Here is a 13,934-nt window from a genome sequence, read left to right as displayed (position 1 = left end):
TTGTGTTCTAAGAACACACGTGGAGTCCTGAAATGTTCGCAAAGAAACAAAATGGGGGTGTTCTGAGGACGCTCTCCGTATTGTTCTCTGGCAAGTTGAATGTGTTCTAAGAACTCCGCGTTGTCCTGAAATGTTTGCAAATAAAGAAAATGGGTGTGTTCTGAGGACACTGTCCGTAGTGTTCTTTGACAAGTTGATTGTGTTCTAAGAACACACGTGTTGTCCTGAAATGTTCGCAAATAAACAAAATGGGGGTGTTCTGAGGACGCTGTCTGTATTGTTCGTTGTGAAGTTGAAAGTGTTCAAAGAACTCTTGCGTTGTCCTGAAATGTTCGTAGGGGGTATTCTGATGATGCTGTCTGTCCTGAGGACGCTGTCCGGATTGTTCTCTGGCAGGTTGAATGTGTTCTGAGAACACTCGCGGCGTCCTGAAATGTTCGTAAATAAACAAAAGGGGTGTGTTCTGAGGACGCTGTCCGTATTGTTCTCTGACAAGTTGAATGTGTTCTAAGAACTCTCGCGTTGTCCTGAAATGTTCGCAAATAAATAAAATGGGGGTGTTCTGAGGACACTGTCCGTAGTGTTCTTTGTCAAGTTGATTGTGTTCTAAGAACGCATGTGTTGTCCTGAAATGTTCGCAAAGAAACAAAATGGGGGTGTCCTGAGGACGCTGTCCTTATTGTTCGTTGTGAAGTTGAAAGTGTTCGAAGAACTCTCGCGTTGTCCTGAAATGTTCGTAGGGGGTGTCCCAAAGACACTGTCCGTATTGTTCGATGGCAAGTTGAATGTGTTCTAAGATCGCTCGTGGTGTCCTGAAATATTCGTAGGGGGTGTTCTGATGACGCTGTCCGTCCTGAGGGCGCTGTCCATATTGTTCTCTGGCAAGTTGAATGTGTTCTAAGAACTCTTGCAGTGTCCTGAAATGTTCGCAAATAAACAAAATGGGGGTGTTCTGAGGACGCTGTCTGTATTTTTCGTTGTGAAGTTGAAAGTGTTCGAAGAACTCTCGCGTTGTCCTGAAATGTTCGTAGGGGGTGTTCTGATGACGCTGTCCGTCCTGTGGACGCTGTACGTATTCTTCTCTGGCAAGTTGAATGTGTTCTGAGAACTCTCGCGTTGTCCTGAAATGTTCGTAAATAAACAAAAGGGGTGTGTTCTGAGGACGCTGTCCATATTGTTCTCTGGCAAGTTGAATGTGTTCTAAGAACTCTTGCGTTGTCCTGAAATGTTCGCAAATAAAGAAAATGGGGGTGTTTTGAGGACGCTGTCCGTAGTGTTCTTTGTCAAGTTGATTGTGTTCTAAGAACACACGTGGAGTCCTGAAATGTTCGCAAAGAAACAAAATGGGGGTGTTCTGAGGACGCTCTCCGTATTGTTCTCTGGCAAGTTGAATGTGTTCTAAGAACTCCGCGTTGTCCTGAAATGTTTGCAAATAAAGAAAATGGGGGTGTTCTGAGGACACTGTCCGTAGTGTTCTTTGACAAGTTGATTGTGTTCTAAGAACACACGTGTTGTCCTGAAATGTTCGCAAATAAACAAAATGGGGGTGTTCTGAGGACGCTGTCTGTATTGTTCGTTGTGAAGTTGAAAGTGTTCAAAGAACTCTTGCGTTGTCCTGAAATGTTCGTAGGGGGTATTCTGATGATGCTGTCTGTCCTGAGGACGCTGTCCGGATTGTTCTCTGGCAAGTTGAATGTGTTCTGAGAACACTCGCGGCGTCCTGAAATGATTGTAAATAAACAAAAGGGGTGTGTTCTGAGGACGCTGTCCGTATTGTTCTCTGACAAGTTGAATGTGTTCTAAGAACTCTCGCGTTGTCCTGAAATGTTCGCAAATAAATAAAATGGGGGTGTTCTGAGGACACTGTCCGTAGTGTTCTTTGTCAATTTGATTGTGTTCTAAGAACGCACGTGTTGTCCTGAAATGTTCGCAAAGAAACAAAATGGGGGTGTCCTGAGGGCGCTGTCCGTATTGTTCGTTGTGAAGTTGAAAATGTTCAAAGAACTCTTGCGTTGTCCTGAAATGTTCGTAGGGGGTGTCCTGAAGACGCTGTCCGTATTGTTCGATGGCAAGTTGAATGTGTTCTAAGATCACTCGTGGTGTCCTGAAATATTCGTAGGGGGTGTTCTGATGACGCTGTCCGTCCTGAGGACGCTGTCCGTATTGTTCTCTGGCAATTTGAATGTGTTCTAAGAAATCCCGCAGTGTCCTGAAATGTTCGCAAATAAACAAAATGGGGGTGTTCTGAGGACGCTGTCCGTATTTTTCGTTGTGAAGTTGAAAGTGTTCGAAGAACTCTCGTGTTGTCCTGAAATGTTCGTAGGGGGTGTTCTGATGACGCTGTCCGTCCTGAGGACGCTGTACGTATTCTTCTCTGGCAAGTTGAATGTGTTCTGAGAACACTCGCGGCGTCCTGAAATGTTCGTAAATAAACAAAAGGGGGGTGTTCTGAGGACGCTGTCCGTATTGTTCTTTGTCAAGTTGATTGTGTTCTAAGAACACATGTGGAGTCCTGAAATGTTTGCAAATAAAGAAAATGGGGGTGTCCTGAGGACGCTGTCCGTATTGTTCATTGTGAAGTTGAAAGTGTTCGAAGAACTCTCGCGTTGTCCTGAAATGTTCGTAAGGGGGTGTCCTGAAGACACTGTCCGTATTGTTCTATGGCAAGTTGAATGTGTTCTGAGAACACACGCTGTGTCCTGAAATGTTCGTAGGGGGTGTTCTGAAGACGCTGTCCGTATTGTTCGATAGCAAGTTGAATGTGTTCTAAGAACACTCGTGGTGTCCTGAAATATTCGTAGGGGGTGTTCTGATGACGCTGTCCGTCCTGAGGATGCTGTCGCTATTGTTCTCTGGCAAGTCGAATGTGTTCTGAGAACACTTGCGGTGTCCTGAAACGTTCGTAAATAAACAAAATGGGGGTGTTCTGAGGACGCTGTCCGTAGTGTTCTTTGTCAAGTTGATTGGTTCTAAGAACACACGTGGTGTCCTGAAATGTTCCCAAATAAACAAAATGGGGGTGTTCTGAGGACGCTGTCCGTATTGTTCGTTGTGAAGTTGAAAGTGTTCGAAGAACTCTCGCGTTGTCCTGAAATGTTCGTAGGGGGTGTTCTGATGACGCTGTCTGTCCTGAGGACGCTGTACGTATTGTTCTCTGGCAAGTTGAATGTGTTCTGAGAACACTCGCGGCATCCTGAAATGTTCGTAAATAAACAAAAGGGTTGTGTTGAGAGGACGCTGTCCGTATTGTTCTCTGGCAAGTTGAATGTGTTCTAAGAACTCTTGCGTTGTCCTGAAATGTTCGAAAATAAAGAACATGGGGATGTTCTGAGGACGCTGTCCGTAGTGTTCTTTGTCAAGTTGATTGTGTTCTAAGAACACACCTGTTGTCCTGAAATGTTCGCAAATAAACAAAATGGGGGTGTCCTGAGGACGCTGTCCGTATTGTACGTTGTGAAGTTGAAAGTGTTCGAAGAACTCTCGCGTTGTCCTGAAATGTTCGTAAGGGGGTGTCCTGAAGACACTGTCCGTATTGTTCGATGGCAAGTTGAATGTGTTCTAAGATCACTTGTGGTGTCCTGAAATATTTGTAGGAGGTGTTCTGATGACGCTGTGCGTCCTGAGGACGCTGTCCGTATTGTTCTCTGGCAAGTTGAATGTGTTCTGAGAACACACGCTGTGTCCTGAAATGTTCGTAGGGGGTGTTCTGAAGACGCTGTCCGTATTGTTCGATAGCAAGTTGAATGTGTTCTAAGAACACTCGTGGTGTCCTGAAATATTCGTAGGGGGTGTTCTGATGACGCTGTCCGTCCTGAGGATGCTGTCGCTATTGTTCTCTGGCAAGTCGAATGTGTTCTGAGAACACTTGCGGTGTCCTGAAATGTTCGTAAATAAACAAAATGGGGGTGTTCTGAGGACGCTGTCCGTAGTGTTCTTTGTCAAGTTGATTGGTTCTAAGAACACACGTGGTGTCCTGAAATGTTCCCAAATAAACAAAATGGGGGTGTTCTGAGGACGCTGTCCGTATTGTTCGTTGTGAAGTTGAAAGTGTTCGAAGAACTCTCGCGTTGTCCTGAAATGTTCGTACGGGGTGTTCTGATGACGCTGTCTGTCCTGAGGACGCTGTACGTATTGTTCTCTTGCAAGTTGAATGTGTTCTGAGAACACTCGCGGCATCCTGAAATGTTCGTAAATAAACAAAAGGGTTGTGTTCTGAGGACGCTGTCCGTATTGTTCTCTGGCAAGTGGAATGTGTTCTAAGAACTCTTGCGTTGTCCTGAAATGTTCGAAAATAAAGAACATGGGGGTGTTCTGAGGACGCTGTCCGTAGTGTTCTTTGTCAAGTTGATTGTGTTCTAAGAACACACCTGTTGTTCTCTGGCAAGTTGAATGTGTTCTGAGAACACTCGCTGTGTCCTGAAATGTTCATAAATAAACAAAAAGGGGGTGTTCTGAGGACGCTGTCCGTATTGTTCTCTGGCAAGTTGAATGTGTTCTAAGAACTCCCGCGGTGTCCTGAAATGTTCACAAATAAACAAAATGGGGGTGTTCTGAGGACGCTGTCCGTAGTGTTCTCTGGCAAGTTGAATGTGTTCTAAGAACACTCGCAGTGTCCTGAAATGTTCGCAAATAAACAAAATGGGGGTATCCTGAGGACGCTGTCCGTATTGTTCGTTGTGAAGTTGAAAGTGTTCGAAGAACTCTCACGTTGTCCTGAAATGTTCGTAGGGGGTTTCCTGAAGACACTGTCCGTATTGTTCGATGGCAAGTTGAATGTGTTCTAAGAACACTTGCGGTGTCCTGAAATGTTCGTAGGGGGTGTTCTGAAGACGCTGTCCGTATTGTTCGATAGCAAGTTGAATGTGTTCTAAGAACACTCGTGGTGTCCAGAAATATTCGTAGGGGGTGTTCTGATGACGCTGTCCGTCCTGAGGACGCTGTCGCTATTGTTCTCTGGCAAGTTGAATGTGTTCTGAGAACACTTGCGGTGTCCTGAAATGTTCGTAAATAAACAAAATAGGGGTGTTCTGAGGACGCTGTCCGTAGTGTTCTTTGTCAAGTTGATTGTGTTCTAAGAACACACGTGGTGTCCTGAAATGTTCGCAAATAAACAAAATGGGGGTGTTCTGAGGACGCTGTCCGTATTGTTCGTTGTGAAGTTGAAAGTGTTCGAAGAACTCTTGCGTTGTCCTGAAATGTTCGTAGGGGGTGTTCTGATGACGCTGTCCGTCCTGAGGACACTGTCCGTATTGTTCTCTGGCAAGTTGAATGTGTTCTGAGAACACTCGTGGTGTCCTGAAATGTTCGTAAATAAACAAAAGGGGTGTGTTCTGAGGACGCTGTCCGTATTGTTCTCTGGCAAGTTGAATGTGTTCTAAGAACTCTCGCGTTGTCCTGAAATGTTCGCAAATAAAGAAAATGGGGGTGTTCTGAGGACGCTGTCCGTAGTGTTCTTTGTCAAGTTGATTGTGTTCTAAGAACACACGTGGAGTCCTGAAATGTTCGCAAAGAAACAAAATGGGGGTGTTCTGAAGACGCTCTCCGTATTGTTCTCTGGCAAGTTGAATGTGTTCTAAGAACTCCGCGGTGTCCTGAAATGTTTGCAAATAAAGAAAATGGGGGTGTTCTGAGGACACTGTCCGTAGTGTTCTTTGTCAAGTTGATTGTGTTCTAAGAACACACGTGTTGTCCTGAAATGTTCGCAAATAAACAAAATGGGGGTGTTCTGAGGACGCTGTCTGTATTGTTCGTTGTGAAGTTGAAAGTGTTCAAAGAACTCTTGCGTTGTCCTGAAATGTTCGTAGGGGGTATTCTGATGATGCTGTCTGTCCTGAGGACGCTGTCAGTATTGTTCTCTGGCAAGTTGAATGTGTTCTGAGAACACTTGCGGTGTCCTGAAATGTTTGTAAATAAACAAAAGGGGGGTGTTCTGAGGACGCTGTCCGTATTGTTCTCTGGCAAGTTGAATGTGTTCTAAGAACTCCCGCAGTGTCCTGAAATGTTCGCAAATAAACAAAATGGGAGTGTTCTGAGGACGCTGTCCGTAGTGTTCTTTGTCAAGTTGATTGTGCTCTAAGAACACTTGTGGTGTCCTGAAATGTTCGTAAATAAACAAAATGGGGGTGTTCTGAGGACTCTATCCGTATTGTTCGATGGTAAATTGAATGTGTTCTGAGAACACTTGTGGTGTCCTGAAATGTTCGTAAATAAACAAAATGTGGTGTTCTGAGGACGCTGTCCGTATTGTTCGTTGTCAAGTTCAAAGTGTTCTAAGAAGACTCATAATGTCAGCGGACATTAAAAGTTTCCGTAGGCCATAGTCGAAATGTTTTACTCTATGGTTGTGATATGGTTGCCATTTGGCCATGCACCCAACATTCTATGCCCTGGCCACAACCACGGCAGCATATCACACTTATAGTTGCTTATAACTTTGTGTCAAAAACAAATTTAAAAGCAACAAAGTTATAAGATACTATGGTTGTGATATTCTGCGATGGTTGTGGCCAGGGCATAGCGTGTATAATATACTTACTGTTTGGTTTAGTAACGGGAGTACATGTATTTCTTGTTCATTTCTGTGAGAAAAGAAAATAGCATGTTAGTATTAGTATTTTGTAATGACTTATTACATTGTATAATCAACATGTATTTTTTTTTGGACCCTCATACTTAGTAGATTACAACCCATAGTACTGTGCAATTTGCTCAGTTTCTGTGTTCTTTGCTAAAATCATTGGGTCTGTGGGAGAAAAAAAAATCCATGTTGGATTAAAAAAAATACCTTTTTCTGTTATGCTACAGTTTATTTGTTTGTTTGTTTTCAGTGTTTACTTTTTGTTTCTGGCCAATGTTTTATACATAGGCTTGTTGCATTTTTTTGGAGCAGTAACATATTATTTATTTGTTTGGATATTATAAAATTTTGGAGCAGTTAGAGACCAGTAGGCGTATTCTAACTGTCTATTTTTTAATATATTTTAGTGGTATTGATGTATATGTTTGGTGTTAAATTTTGAGACAGTTAGATACCAAATGGCGTATTCTAACTGTCGATTTTTTAATATATTTTAGTGGTATTGATTTATCTGTTTGGATATTGTTAAATTTTGGGACACTTAGATACCAATTGGCGTATTCTGTCTTTTTTTTGCTATAATTTGTGGGTATTCATTTATCTGATTAGTTGTTGTAGAATCTTTGGGCAGTTAGATAGCTTTTGGAATATTCTAACAGTTTACATTTTTTTACTACAAGTTTACTTAGGGTTTAAGTACAGTTTAGTTATCAAATTTTGGTTTTAAGAACATTAAATAAGCGTTTGTAAGATTTGCTGGTAATCTCTGCTTTAGAGTAATGGTACTATCATTACATTGAAACCATCCACATTTCTTTTTTATATATGCAGTGTAGTGCCCTAAATAGGTTGTGGCTCCTGCGTGGTAGATTATACCTATTGTTGTGAAGGTTTTCTTACCAAGTGATATTTGACCATGTGTGAATCCCGTCAGCTTGCAGTTGTTTTTGGTAGCATCTGCATTGTAACGTAGAAGCATTAGTATTACGTATTTACTATGTGTTTGTATTAGTAACGTGGAGCGGTTATCTGAATTGCAGGTAGAACATAATCTACCATGGTTTGCATTTTGTACAAGTTGCTGAAATGGAATGGATTCACAATTAGGTATTGATATATATACAAAGCGTTCATTGGGGATTTGTTCTTCTGTCACATTGTTGCAGAGAGTGCATGTATGTTTCCACATGTATGAAATCTGGAAGATTTCATTTATAGGTATGTTTTTGTTTTCCAGTACCTGCAGCAGCGCCAGTTACGCCCCCAAGAAGGCCCTCGCGCAAGGAAAAGGCATCAAAATCCCCAATCCAGCGCAAAGGTCTGCGACAACCCAAAACCAGTTTACCGGACTTCCAAACAGCAAACGCCAAGCGGGGAACGTGTATTACGGGTTTCGCTGTAACTTCCACACGCGAACGGGCCTGTGCGAGCGGGGTACGTGTATAACTGGGGTTCACGGGAAGTTTCACATGCGATTGGCCTGGGTACGTGTATTTCAAGGGTGCGCGGGAAGTTTCACAAGCGAATGGCCTGGGTACGTGTATTTCAGGGGTGCCTGCAAAGTATTACACGCGATTGGGCCTGGCGGAGCGGTGTAGGTGTATTCCAGGGGTGCGCAGGAAGTTTTACACACGATCAGGCCTGGGGGAGCGGTGTACATGTATTCCAGGGTTGCGCGGGAAGATTTACACGCGATTGGGCTGGGTACGTGTATTTCAGGGGTGCGCGGGATGTTTTACACGCGATCGGGCCTGGGGGAGCGGTGTACGTGTATTACAGGGGTGCGCGGGAAGTTCTACACGCGATTGGCCTGGGTACGTGTATTTCAGGGGTGCGCGGGTGTTTTCAGACGCGATTCGCCTGGGTACGTGTATTTCAGGGGTGCGTGGGAAGTTTCACATGCGAATGGGCTGGGTACGTGTATGTCAGGGGTGCGCGGGAAGTATTACACGCGATCGGGCCTGGGGGAGCGGTGTACGTGTATTCCAGGGGTGCGCGGGATGTTTTACACGCGATTGGGCTGGGTACGTGTATTTCAGGGGTGTGCGGGAAGTTTTACCCGCGATCGGGCCTGGGGGAGCGGTGTACGTGTATTCCACGGGTGCGCGGGAAGTTTTACACGCGATTGGGCGGGGTACGTGTATTTCAGGGGTGCGCGAGAAGTTTCACACGCGAATGGGCTGGGTACGTGTATTTCATGGGTGCGTGGGAAGTATTACACGTGATCGGGCCTGGGGGAGCGGTGTACGTGTATTCCAGGGGTGCGCGGGAAGTTTTACACGCGTTTGGGCTGGGTACGTGTATTTCAGGGGTGCGCGGGAAGTTTTACACGCGATCGGGTCTGGGGGAGCGGTGTACGTGTATTCCAGGGGTGCGCGGGAAGTTTTACACGCGATTGGGATGGGTACGTGTATTTCAGGGGTGCGTGGGTGTTTTCACACGCGATTGGGCTGGGTACGTGTATTTCAGGGGTGCGCGGGTGTTTTCACACGAGATTGGGCTGGGTACGTGTATTTCAGGGGTGCGCAGGTGTTTTCACATGCGATTGACCTGGGTACATGTATTTCAGGGGTGCGCGGGGACTCCTACACGTGAATTGGCAGTGTGGGTCCTCCCAGGTGTCCCCTCTACCCCCTCCACGGCCCCTGCAGGCAGCCCACACCACAGGAGACTACCCTGCACCCCTGGTCATGTCCCGCATGCAGCCCATCCACCATGGGCATGCCCCCCAGCCAAGCCACATGTCACCTTGCAATATGAACACCAACTCATGTCTCCCAGCACCCACATCCCCCAGCAATGCGGGGCACCTGCCCGCAGGCCCCCACTCATGTCCCACACATGTCCCCCAGCACCCCCACCCCCTAGCAGTGCGGGGCACCTGCCAGCAGGCCCCACTCATGTCCCACACATGTCCCCAAGCACCCCCACCCCCAGCAGAGCGGGGCACCTGCCAGCAGGCCCCCACTCATGTCTCACACATGTCCCCCAGCACCCCCACCCCCCAGCAGTGCGGGGCACCTGATAGCAGGCCCCCACTCATGTCCCACACATATCCCTCAGCACCCACACCCCCCAGCAGTGCAGGGCACCTGCCAGCAGGCCCCCACTCATGTCCCACACATGTCCCCCAGGACCCCCACCCCCCAGCAGTGCGGGGCACCTGCCAGCAGGCCCCCACTCATGTCCCACACATGTCCCCCAGCACCCCCAGCCCCCAGCAGTGCGGGGCACCTGCCAGCAGGCCCCCACTCATCTACCCCCCCAACACGACAACATGACCCACAATCATGGCCCTCATGTCCACCCAAATCCAACCGCACGCCACCCCTGGCCAAATAACCAATCAATTCTAACATACACCCCACATTGAAATGGCCATTACATGAAACAACCCAAATGGCATGTATGTACATCAACACATGTCCGTCACACACACACAATGGGGGCCAGTGAATGTGAAAAGCCACATCGTGACATGCATGAAACCAATGAGAGAATACCACACATTGAACTAAGGAAAAATATGTATTGAACAAAAATATGCAGTGAAACAAATAAGAACACCAAACAATGGACATAAGGAATGAAATGCTGAATGACAGAAAATCATTAAAAAATGAAATCTGAATCCAAAAAAGAACACAAAGCAAAATGACTCCAAACTCTCACTGCAACAAAGCAAATCCAAACTGCAAGAAAAAAGTAAAATCCATTGCTCCATGGTCAAATAAAATTCCAAATGCCGAAAAATACACAGTTCAAATATTTACAAGGATGAAATCCTGGGTCCATGAGCCCAACAGTTGAAATGAAACCTACCAAAATACACTAACTAATGAAGAACTATATACAAAAATGTGGGGCATTGTCCAAGCACCCCAAAACAAATGAAAACCAAAATGAAACCTAACACTAACTAACTAACTATATACAATGGCAGCGGGCATGTCCAACGGCTCACTGGTTGATGTCATGGGCCAGGGCATCATCGACCTCCTGTTCAATGGCTTGGAGGCGGGCATGTTCACTGGCCCCGAGGTATCGCAGGGATAATGCAGTGTCCAGCTCCAACTCCCTGCGAATACCCTCGAGGCATTCAGTCCGCCTCAGCGCCCTCCGCATGGAGTTCTCCGCCCTGACCATTGTGAGCCGTTCCTCCTCCGCCCGCCGCCGCTCCGCACCTACCTGCTGGCCCAACCGCTCCCACATGGAAGACACTCCCATTCCAGGGTTCTCCTGCCCTCCGGCCGATGCCTGCCCCTCTGATGTTGATGGCCCCGAGCCATGATGCCTCCCACGTCCAGCCTGCCGCTGCCTCCGACGCCACTGCCTCTGCCAGCACGACGGCATCCAGACTGATGGAATCCACCGATGCCATCGTGCATGTGCCCTGCCAGAGGATGCCGTCACATCCTCCATCTGCTGGGGTCCAGTTGCTGGTGTGTCCACCCCTGCTGGACCTCCGACTGTGGCAGGGATGGGATCCCCACCGAGCTGGCTGCGTTGGTCGGGGCAGGTCCACAGGGGGCCCTGGTGGCAACTGGGCCGGAAGACGGCATGGAGAACGACTGGCGCACAGCCTCCACAGAGGAGGAGAGGGTCGCCAGAGTGGCCGACACATGTAGGAAACCCCCAACCATGTTCGCTCCCAACTGGGCCACGTTGGCACGGTGCTCTTCGTGATGACGTGCGTGCTCCCCCGGGAAGCACGCACCTCATCACGAATGACACCAGTGTGCAACGAGACACCAATCAGGACCTTCTCCATACGGCTGGGGGTCCCCTCGTCCGCAGGTAGAGGAGTGTCAGATGACATGGACATCCCCCCTACCTGCGGACGGGCCTGGGATGGGGCATCCCTGCTGGTGCATGGTGGTGTAGTCGCAGTGTCAGGGACAGTGACATGCACAGGCCCCTCCGTGGCGACCTGTGCTGCCTCCTGCCCCTGGCCCTGGACGGCACCACTTGCACCAGCAGGGATGCACCCACCAGGCCCCTTGCACGGCTCAGTAGCGGCCTCCTCCTCCTCTGTGGAAACCACCAACCTGGATGGCTCCACACCGTCTTCCGCCGTTGCAAGCCCCTGTGGGGGCTCACCCACCCCTTCCGCTGCAGCCGTGGGGGCATCCCCGCCGCTTGGCTCCACAGCGCCGTCTCTGCCCTCTTCTTCACATGCCGCTGTGTAGAGGGAGACATAGAACACAAGCATCAGGGTACTGTACAATGGTCCCCTAGACAGGAAGCAATAGCAGATGAGTGGCACTGTCAAACATCACTTCCATCATGTCCCTCCACAACACATGGGTCAGTGCAGGCAAAACACATGCAGTAACAGGCATGGCACATGCTATGGACATTAGCATACACATCCAAGGGACTCTTGAAACATACAATGTTGGTTTGAAACTCAAATGCATCATGGGTCATGCCTATCACATGCACACACTTCACCGTAGTTTCATCCATCTGGACTCGTACACCCCAGACACAGTGGATACAAGGATGACTAGGCTGCATCAGTGAATCTGAACATTGTCACAGACATGTGTCATGCATCCATGCCATTTACAAGTCACAGACACGCAGGTCAGACACACAGACATGGACACCATACATGTACATGGCATCAGCACCCATCCCTCACCCCCACCCATGTCCAGGAACAGAGACTGGCATGCTTTCATGTGACCATTCCGCATAGATCTCCCCATGTTGCATTTGAACACATGCACCAACCATGTCGTTCACACATTACTGGCCTCACTTGCATGACCATGATGTCCCTGCACACACACATACGTACATGGCCTATGTCACACATACAGGCAAGTATCAGACAACCAGCACACTGCAACATGCCCTGTCTCACACAGCAATGCTTGGCCACTTACCGCTCAACTCCGGACGGGTCTGCCCCTCAAGGATCTGGGCGTGGAGTGCTGGGCGTACGCGTTCCAGGACCCTCAGCTGGATGGTACTCATGGTGCCCCGACCCCCCTCCACGAGGCGCAGGGCCTTCATGAGTGTCCTGGACCTCAAGTCCTCCCAGCGCTTCTTCGCTTGCTTGATGGTGCGGGTTGCCACCCCCTCCGCATTGATGACAACCGCAAAGTCGTCCCAGATCCTGTCCCGTCCATCCTTGTTGGCGCGTGATGATTCAAATAGGGCATCATAATGCCCCAGGACTTGCTCCACCAGGACACCAACTTCGGTGGCAGTGAAGCTGGTGGTCCTCTGCCCCTCTGGCTGGGGGTCACCAGTGGTCTCGGATGGTGTTTGCCCCGACATGGCGATCCCTGAGGCAGGCGTGGGTGGGCAACTGGGGCTGGGCTGTGGAGCGATGGTATCCCAGTCGGGAGTCTTCTGTTCCAGCGGGGGTGGACACAGCAACTGGACCCCTGCAGATGGCTGATGTGCAGGCACCAAATGGCAAGGCACGGTGGCAGCAGGCAGGCAGGCAGGCAGCAGCAGATGGCTCGTGGGAGGCTGCTCGGGGCTCTGGGAGGCAGTCATTCGGCCTTTCGGGCAGGAGCGTGGTCTTCCGTGTGCTTACGCGTGGCCAGCTTGATACGGAGTAATTTGGCACGTGAAAATTCTGCACGTCAGCGTGTAATTCGGGGAAAGGCTCTTAGCGCGTAAGCGCATCAGCACGCATACGCGATTTCATTGGACCAAAGGCCCTTAGCGCGTAAGCGCCTCTGTGACGTATCGCGCACGAGCGTTGCCCTGGCAGTGCTTGAAGATCCCATGTGGATTTCCATTGCTCTGTACGTGCTTTTCGTGGGGTGTGGTGCGTGTGTTTTGCAGGCGTTGGGGTTCACGCGCTAATACTTCACAGCGGTTGGGTGTTGGCTACGTGTTCTTCTACACGCAAGGCAGACAGTGAGTGGTACCCTGCTCCCCCATGCCCGATCGCGTGTAAAACCACCCGCGAGCCCCTGAAATACACGTACCCAGGACAATCTCGTGTGAAACTTCTCGCGCACCCCTGAAATACACGTACACAGGACAATCACGTGTGAAACTTCTCGCGCACCCCTGAAATACATGTACCCAGGACAATCGTGTGTGAAACTTCTCGCGAACCACTGAAATACACGTACCCAGGCCAATCGCGTGTAAAACTTCTCGCGCACCCCTGAAATACTCATACCCAGGACAATCGCGTGTAAAACTTCTCGCGCACCCCTGAAATACACGTACCCAGGCCTATCGCGTGTAAAACTTCTCGCGCACCCCTGAAATACACGTACCCCGCTCCCCCATGCCCGATTGCGTGTTAAACTTCTCGCGCACCCCTGAAATACACGTACCCAGGACAATCGCGTGTGAAACTTTTAACGCACACCTGAAA

Source organism: Ambystoma mexicanum, chromosome 11 (genome assembly GCF_040938575.1).
Source record: "Ambystoma mexicanum isolate Mex_15411 chromosome 11, UKY_AmexF1_1, whole genome shotgun sequence".
NCBI lineage: Eukaryota > Metazoa > Chordata > Amphibia > Caudata > Ambystomatidae > Ambystoma > Ambystoma mexicanum.
The sequence above is the reverse complement of the archived record's forward strand: the minus strand, read 5'-3'. Positions refer to the sequence as shown.